Raw genomic sequence first — 10,150 nt, 5'->3', positions numbered from 1 at the left:
ACTCCATTCCGGAGTCGTCTTCACACAGTTCTGACTACGATCCAAATCCTAAGGCTTAAGCCTCCATTTAGGGACTAAGTATCCCAAAATGCTTCAAAAACCAAAACGAAACCTCCCGGCAAGTCACAATAGCAGAAATAGATATGGGAGAAGCAGTAAATAGGGGATCAGGGCTATTACTCTCAAAACGACCGGCCGGGTCGTTACATTCTCCCCCTCTTAAAATAATCGTTCGTCCTCGAACGAACATAGAGACATACCTGAAGTGGTGAAAAGATGAGGATAACGGCTGCGCATATCCTGCTCGGTTTCCCAAGTCGCCTCCTCTACCAGCTGTCCCCTCTATTGAACCTTCATAGAACCAATGTTCTTTGATCTTAGCTTTTTGACATGCCTTTTTAAAATAGCCACTGGCTCCTCAACATAAGATAGTTCCTTATCCAATTGGACTGAGCTGAAATCCAACACATGGGACGGATCGCCGTGATACTTCCGGAGCATCGAAACATGAAATACCGGATGAACTCCTGCTAGGCTGGGAGGTAAGGCAAGCTCATAAGCAACCTCCCCATAAGCAACCTCCCCAACACGACACAACACCTCAAAAGGACCAATGAACCTTAGGCTCAGCTTGCCCTTCTTTCTGAATATCATAACGCCCTTCATAGGCGAAACTCGGAGCAAGACCCGCTCTTCAACCATGAATGCAACATCGCGATCCTTTCAATCAGTGTAACTCTTCTGTCTGGACTGGGTTGTGCGAAGTCTATCTTGAATAACCTTTACCTTTTCTAAGGCATCCTGAACCAAGTCCGTACCCAATAATCTGGCCTCGCCCGGCTCGAACCAACCCACTGGGGACCGACACCGCCTACCATACAGAGCCTTATATGGTGCCATCTGAATGCTGGACTGATAACTGTTGTTGTAAGCAAACTCCGCAAGTGGCAAGAACTGGTCCCAAGCACCCCCAAAATCTATCACACAAGCGCAAAGCATATCCTCTAATATCTGAATAGTGCGCTCAGACTGCCCATCCATTTGAGGGTGAAATACTGTGCTCAACTCAACCTGAGTACCCAACTCATGCTATACAGCTCTCCAGAACCGTGATGTAAACTGCGTACCCCGGTCAGAGATAATAGATACCGGTATGCCATGAAGCCTCACGATCTCACGGATGTAGATTCGAGCTAGCTACTCGGAAGAATAGGTAGTCATCATAGGAATGAAATGAGCTCACTTAGTCAGCCTGTCCACAATCACCCAAACTGTATCCAACTTCCGCTAAGTCCGTGGGAGACCAACAACGAAGTCCATAGTGATCCGCTACCATTTCCACTCTGCAATCTCTATCTTCTGAAGCAACCCACCTGGTCGCTGATGCTCATACTTCACCTGCTGGCAATTTAGACATCTAGCCACATACTCTACTATTTCTTTCTTCATCCTCCTCCACCAATAATGCTGTCTCAGGTCCTGATACATCTTTGTGGCACCCGGATGAATGGAGTACCGTGAGTTGTGAGCCTCCTGAAGAATCAACTCATGCAAACCATCTACATTGGGCACACATAGCCTGCCCTGCATCCTCAATGCACCATCATCTCTAATAGTGACCTCCTTAGCATCACCGTGCTAGACCGTGTCCTTAAAGACAAGCAGATGTGGGTCATCATACTGACACTCCCTGATACGATCATAAAGGGAAGACCGAGAGACCACACAAGCCAATACTCAACTCGGCTCAGAAATATCCAATCTCATAAACTGCCTGGCTAAGGCCTGAACATCCAACGCCATGGGCCTCTCTACTGCTGGTAGATAAGCTAAGCTCCCCAAACTCTCTGCCCGGCAACTCAAAGCATCGGCCACCACATTGGACTTCCTAGGGTGGTACAAAATGGTGATATCATAGTCCTTAAGTAGCTCCAACCACCTCCTCTGACGCAAATTAAGATCCTTCTGCTTGAACAAATGCTGCAGACTCCGGTGATCGGTGTAAATCTCTCAAGGAACACCGTAAAAAATAATGGCGCCAAATCTTCAGGGCATATACAATAGTTGCTAACTTAAGGTTGTGGACAAGATAGTTCTTTTCATGCACCTTCAGCTGTATAGATGCATAGACAATCATCCTACGGTCCTGCATCAACACCGTGCTGAGACCAATCCGCGATACATCACAATATACAGTATAAGACCCTGAACCTATAGGCAATACCAATATTGGGGCTGTAGTCAAAGCTGTCTTGAGCTTCTGAAAGTTCTCCTCACATTCCTCTATCCACTTGAACGAAGCACCCTTCTGGGTCAGCCTGGTCATAGGTGCTGCAATAGATGAGAATCCCTCTATAAAATGACGGTAATACCCTGCCAAACCAAGAAAACTCCGGATCTCTGTAGTTGAGGACGGTCTGGGCCAACTCTGCACTACTTCAATCTTCTTCAGATCCACCTAGATCCCCCCACTCGATACTATATGACCCAAGAATACCACTGAGTCTAGCCAAAACTCACACTTTGAAAATTTTGCATATAACTTCTTTTCTCTCAAGGTCTGAAGTGCAGTCCTCAGGAGCTGCTCAGGATCTTCTTGAGTCCGGGAGTACACCAGAATGCCGTCAATAAAGACAATGATGAATGAATCAAGATAAGGTCGGAAGACACTGTGCATCAAGTGCATAAAAGCTGCTGGGGCATTGGTCAGCCCAAAAGACATCACAAGGAACTCGTAGTGACCATACCGAGTCTGGAAGGCAGTCTTCGGGATATCTGGCTCCCGAATCTTCAACTGATGATAGCCGGAACATAAATCAATCTTGGAAAACACTCTGGCATCCTGTAATTGATCAAATAAGTCATAAATATGAGGAAATGGATACATGTTCTTCACTGTGACTTTGTTCAACTGGCGGTAATCAATACACATCCGCATAGAACCATCTTTCTTCTTCACAACTAATACATGAGCACCCCAAGGTGACACACTGGGTCGAATGAAGCCCTTATCAAACAATTCCTGTAACTGCTCCTTCAACTCCTTCAATTCAGGAGGAGCCATACGATATAGAGGAAGAGAGATGGGCTGAGTGCCCGACAACAAATCAATACCAAAATTAATATCTCTGTCGGGCGTCTTGCCCGGAAGATCAGCTGGGAACACATCTGGAAAATCCATCACTACTGGAACTAACTCAACTGTAGGGGTATCAATACTGACATCTCTCATATAAGCTAGATACGCATCACACCCCTTCTCAACCATTCGTTGAGCTTTAAGAAATGAAATAACTCTACTGGGAGTATACTTTAAGGTACCTCTCCATTCTAGCCGTGGTAAACCTGGCATAGCCAGCGTCATTGTTTTAGCGTGACAATCAAGAATAGCATAATGGGGCGACAACCAGTCCATGCCCAAAATAATATCAAAGTCCACCATGCTGAGCAATAATAAATTGGCTCTGGTCTCAAAACCACTAAGAGCTATCAAACACGACCGATACATGCGATCTACAATAAGAGAATCTCCCGTAGGAGTGGACACATAAATAGGGTAACTCAAAGAATCCTGCGATACGCCCAAATACGGGGCAAAATAAGAGGACACATAGGAATATGTAGAGCCTGGGGTCAAATAATACCGACACATCTCTATGACAGACCGGGATAATACTTATAATGACAGAATCAGAAGCGACTGCCTCTGTATGAGCAGGAAGGGCATAATATCTGGCCTGACCTCCCCCTCTAGGGAGACCTCTACCTCCCCGACCTCCACCTCGGGCTGGCTGAGCAGGTGGGGTGGCAGCTAGTGCTATAATCATAGCCTGAGGACCTGGTGGAGCACACTGTGGCTGAGAAGTCTGTGGAGGTGCACCCCTCCTAAATCTGGGGCAATCCCTCACCATATGGCGAGTGTCGCCATACTCAAAACAAGCTCTAGGAGGGCGTGGCTACTATGGCTGGCTCGGGCCAAGTCTGCTCGACTGGCCGCTAGGAATAGCCCGTGCAGGAGGCACACTAGATACTGGCGGTGCATAATAAGGCTCCTAGGGCCTAGAAGTGACCAGAATACCACTGGAGGCTTGATGAGCTGAATGAACAGGGCGGCTCACATAACTCCTACCATGGCGAGCAGCTGGGGCACGAGCACTAGAATAAGAACCAGTCTCTCGAGACCTCTTGGCCTCCCCCTACTCTCTATCCCGGGTAAGCATGCCCTCCAATCTCCTGGCGATACTCACAACCTGCTGATAAGAAATATCTATCTCCAACTCCCTCGCTATACTAATCCGGATGCTGGGGTGGAGTCCCTCAATAAACCGTTGAACCCTCTCTCGAACTGTGACAACTAAGGCCGGTGCATGTCGGGCCAAATCGCTGAAACGGACTGCATACTCTGACATAATCATAGCACCCTGGTGCAACTGCTCAAACTCCGCACGCCATGAGTCCCTGAGGCTTTGAGGGACATACTCTCTCAAAACCATGTCCGAGAACTGAGTCCATGTAAGTGAAGCTGCCTGAGCCGGATTACTCAACTCATAAGCATGCCACCACTGATAGGCTGCTCCTCTAAGCTAGAATGTAGTAAAAGAAACCCCGCTCGTATCCGCTATGCCCATAGTACGAAAAATACGATGACATTCCTCCAGAAAACCCTGAGCATCATCTGTAGCCAATCTGCTGAAGGTAGGTGGGTGGTGCTTCTTGTCCCTCTCAAGTCTGAGCTGCTCCACCTCAGAAGCTGCTGCCCTAACCTCGAGCTGAGCTGGAGCTACCGGCTACATTGGTACAATCTCTAGAACCTGGTTGACCTGAACTCGCTGCTCTGGGGTACCCGCGACGGGAGTCTGTGCTCCTCCCCCGACTTGAGATGTGGCAGGAGTAAGTGGAATCAATCCAGCCTGAGCTAAGGTGCTGAACATGCTCAGAAATTAGGCTAGAGTCTCCTGGAGGGCTGGTGCAGGAATAGGTGCCTCAGGTGTCTGCCCTCCAGCTGGAGCTACTACGGGCTCTTCTCGCAGCTCTAGCAGGGAACGCGGGTGCCTGGTCATCAGATCTGCTTGTACGCGTCCTCACCATCTGTGAGAGAATAGAACACAAAAGTTTAGAATTTTTGAAGTCAATAATTTTCGCACGACAAGGAATCAAAATAGTGAAATTTTTCTAACAGTTCCATAGCCTCCCGAAGACAAGTACAGACGTCTCTGTACCGATCCGCGAGACTCTAATAAATCGGCTTGTGACTCACGACACCTATGAACCTAGAGCTCTGATACCAACTTGTCACGACCTAATTTCCCTTCTGTGTAACGCCGTGACAACACCTATTCTCTACAACTAGGTAAGCCTAACATTTTGCGGAATAATGAAATAAAAATATAAATTTAACCAACTATTCAAAAATACACAATAAATTCCAAAACCCGGAACATCGTGAATCACAAACTACAGAAGGGAAATCAAGTGTCTCTATACATTAGAGTCTAACAAGGAAAAATACAGAAGATAATGGACATGAGAAAGAGAAGAAGGGGACTCCGAAGTCTGCGGACGCGGTATGTATACCTTTAAGTCTCCAAAGCTGTCCCGATTCACTGATAGTGCGGCTGATAAGGAGCACCTGGATTTGCACATGAAAAACATATGCAGAAGAGTAGCATGAGTACACCAAAATCAGTACCCAGTAAGTGCCAAGCCTAACTTCGGTAGAGTAGTGACGAGGTCAGGTCCGGCCCCTACTGGAATATGATAATAAAGCAAGGCAAGAATGAAATATCGCAGTAAAATAAAGACTGAAATTTAACAAGAAAAAATTCATAGACGGTAACAGCTCAATACACAGAAGTACAACATGAGATCTCCCGAGATACCGTCTCGTAGTTCCAAATATAAATGTGCAGGGGGGATCTCCCGAAATACCGTTCCGTAGTCCCAAAGTAAATATGCAAGACAGGGGGATCTCCCGGAATACCGTTCCGTAGTTCCAAAGTAAATATGCAAGATAGGGGGATCTCCTGGAATACCGTTCCATAGTCCCAAAGTAAATATGCAGCGCAAACAAAAGAAATACAACTACATCATGAAATCTTACGATTTGGACTAAGTACCGATCAAGAAAGAAGGAGGAAATTCACTAAGCATGCTGCACAGAGTTCACATAAGCAATTAAGACACGTAGACATGCTGTATTAGACTAAACAAGATAGCTACACATATTGGAATAACTCAATTAAGAAGGAAAATAAATTGATACTCATTAAAGTGGTATAACTCAAAATAAAAGGAAAACATGTTGTTGCTCAGTAAGAAAAATCGGATTTTACCACAACTAGCCCGTGTACGTACTCGTCACCTCACGTACACGGCGCTCACATATCACAATAGTTCCAAATCTTAAGGTGGATTTCCCTCACACAAAGTTAGACAAGCCACTTACCTTGAACCAAGCTCAATCAATCTGTCACAATGCCTTTCCCATGAATATCCGGCTCCGAATGGCCCAAATCTAGCAAGAAAAAATTATATATCATAAATACAACCATAATAGACTCATCTAATTAATGAAATCAACACTTTAACAAAAATTCCGAACGCCAGTGGGGCCCACGTCTCGGAATCGGGTAAAAGTCACAAAATACAAACACACATTCACTCACGAGTCTAACCACATAAAAATTACTCAAATCCGACCACAAATCCCCTTTCAAAACTTGAAATCTTTGTTGAAGAAGTTCTTCCAATTGTTTCCCAATTTCAACCCCAATTTCCGAAATTAAATGATGAAATCAACAATAGATTAGTGGAATATAACCATAAAGGAGTTAGGAATCATTATCCAAACACTTTCTCCGAAAATCTCTCCAAATTTTGCCTTCTACTGAACTCTCAATCAAATTTTGAGTTATGAACCAAAAACCCTCGATTTTAAACTTTAATTCTGCCCAGATGTTTTTCCTTAATCGCGATCGCGGAAACACCCTCGCGATCGCGAAGAACAACTTCGATGCACCATTATTTTACTCTACGCGAACACGTAACTCACCACGCGAACGCGATGAAATAGCTCCTCATACTTACCTAATCGCGACTGACCTCACGCGATCGCGAAGAACAACACCCAATTCCACTACTGCCTTATTTCTTCTTCGCGAACGCGGCCTAGCCCACGCGTTCGCGATGCATAACCTGACGAACCTACGCGATCGCTTCCCATTCTTGGCGAACACGAAGAGATAACCCAGTTGGTCTCCCAATTACTCTACGCGATCGCGAGCCTTCTCACGCGATCGCGATGAAGGAAACCAGCTGCAGAATACCAGCGAAAATTGCCAACTCCTTAAGTCCAAAAATGACCCGTTGAGCATCCGAAACACGCCCGAGGCCCCCGGGACCCCAACCAAACATACCGACCCTTCCTAAAACACCATACGAACTTAGTCGATCCCTCAAATCACATCAAACAAAGCTAAAAATCTCGAATCACCCTCCAATTCAAATCTTAAGAACTTGAAACTTCAACATTCTACAACCGATGCCGAAACCGACCAAACCACATCCGATTGACCATAAATTTTTCACACAAGTCATATTCAACACTATGGACCTACTCCAACTTCCGGAATCGGATTCCGACCCCGATATCAAAATTTTCACTACCGGTCCAAAACTCCAAAATTTCAACTTTCGCCATTTCAAGCCTAAATAAGCTACGGACCTCCAAAACACAATCCGAACATGCCCCTAAGATCAAAATCACCCAACGGAGCTAACGGAGTCAACAAAACTCCATTCCAGAGTCGTCTTCATACAGTTCCGACTACGGTCCAAATCCTATGGCTTAAAATCTTCATTTAGGGACTAAGTGTCCCAAAACACTTCAAAAACCAAAACGAAACCTCACGGCAAGTCACAATAGCAGAAATAGATATGGGAGAAGAAGTAAATAAGGGATCAGGGCTATTACTCTCAAAACGACCGGCCGGGTCATTACAATTTGGACCTTTGGCCGTTTTTTCAATGACATCACTATATCTTTTTTTTTAAAATAAGAGAATAAAAGAGAAAACTCAACATGTCACGACCCCAATTTCCCACCTTAGGATGTCGTGATGACACCTAATCTCTAAGACTAGGTAAGTCTAACATACATTAAGAGTTAACAGAAATAACAACTTAGATATCCAATTAAACTATTAAGCTATCATAATTAAATCCAAACAGTACAACTGTCAAATAACTCCCAAAACCTGGTAGAAGCGAGTCATAAGCTCTACAGAGAATGCACTAATAATCTCTAAATACAATACTATTTTGAATTGGAAATAAACAGTAATACATCTAAAAGCAGAAGGTGATTCCGAGGTCTGCGAGCGTCGAGCAGGTGTACCTTGAACTCTCTGGAATAACTAGCCAATCACTGGCGTCCGACACTAGCAGATATACCAGGATCTGTACAAAAATGTGTAGAAGCATAGCATGAGTACACCCCCAACGGTACCCATTAAGTATCAAGCCTAACCTCGATAGAGTAGTGATAAGGCCAGGTCAAGACACCTACTAGGACAGAGAAAAACTTAACAGAGTATAATATAATCTAATAACGGGAAGCAATGAAATAAATGACAATGAAGCAGTACAATAATGTAAGGTTAACAACATATATTAAAGCAATAAAGGACAACAAGAATGAGCATATGATAAGAACAACAAATAGTCAAATACAGTCAATACAAGTAAAACAAATGAAGGAATAACAAAGTCTGTTCAACCAACAAGCCTTTTTAATATATAATGTACAACAACAATCACAACCGAGGTACCATACCTCATATCCACATTTCACAATTTACAATCACAATCTTCCTAATAGCGCTGCGTGAGCCTTGCATTTGTATTTTTGAAAATATTTTTCTGAAATAGCTACACAGGTTTTAGTCCCCCTTATCTCACAGCGTGGCTTTAAGTAATTTCCTTTCTAGCAACACGCGTATCAATCCCACCTTATCTCGCCGCATGCACATGTATCCCTATCCTTATACCGCCGCATGCACATCAATATCACAACACAATAATCACCTCGCACCCCACGTGACATATGCTACAACATTGCCAAAATCAACAATACCAATGTTACCACAGCATATAGCCCAAGGCTCAACCACATTATGTACAAAATCTCAATAGCAACAAAGGAATGAGAAACAACTCAACAAGGAAAGGTATCTTAACCATTAACAACTTCAACCTCATTGTTTTTAATAGCTTTCATAACTACAACTTCAATAACTTAATAATGAAGATATTCCCACGAAATGGCAACTTCCAATTCAAATACAAGACATAAGCTTAACAATGAAAAAGATAGCAACTAAGCCTAAATGCAAGAGAAAAACATAATAATGGAAAGAATGGTATGTATAAACTACTACAAGTAAATGCACACAAGAGTAAATTGACGATGGAAACTAGAATATGTAATGATAATTCCAATAAAAGCATGTGAGAATAAAATTACCAACAAAAGACAAAATAAATGATATTATCTTCAATCAAGTGCTTATAAATAACCTAAGAGTCTAAATCGGTCAAATATCACATAAAGCCCGTGCACACACTCGTCACCTTGTGTACACGTCTTCTACACAACTTAGATAGCGCAATCAACCCAAATCCTAAGGGATAGTTCCCCCACATTAAGTTAGATAAGATACTTATCTCAACTAGGCCAAATCAATACTCAAAAATAGATTTTACCTTAAAATTCGTCTCCGCACGGCTCAAATATAACAAACAATGACTTGATATCATCAAACAATGCAAGAGAAACCAATTGCGACTAATAAAGCCACGATCTTTACACATTTCCCCAAAAGTCAACAAAATTCACCCTCGGTTAAAACCCTAGTCCAAGGATAGATCTTGACTACCCATAATCCCACGAGTCCATATATGTATTTTGTTTTTAAATCCGAGTCCAATCCGACTCTCAAACCACAAATTTTTATTTTTCAAAACTTAGACAAAAATTCCCAAAATTTCTCTTTGATTCTCATAAATTTGATGTTAAATATAATATATAATCACGGAATATAGTTGGAAATTGATTAAAACTACCTACCCAATGATTGTAGGTGACAATCCC

This window comes from Nicotiana tabacum, chromosome 4 (genome assembly GCF_000715075.1).
Source record: "Nicotiana tabacum cultivar K326 chromosome 4, ASM71507v2, whole genome shotgun sequence".
NCBI classification, from domain to species: domain Eukaryota; kingdom Viridiplantae; phylum Streptophyta; class Magnoliopsida; order Solanales; family Solanaceae; genus Nicotiana; species Nicotiana tabacum.
This window is presented reverse-complemented; position numbering follows the sequence as displayed.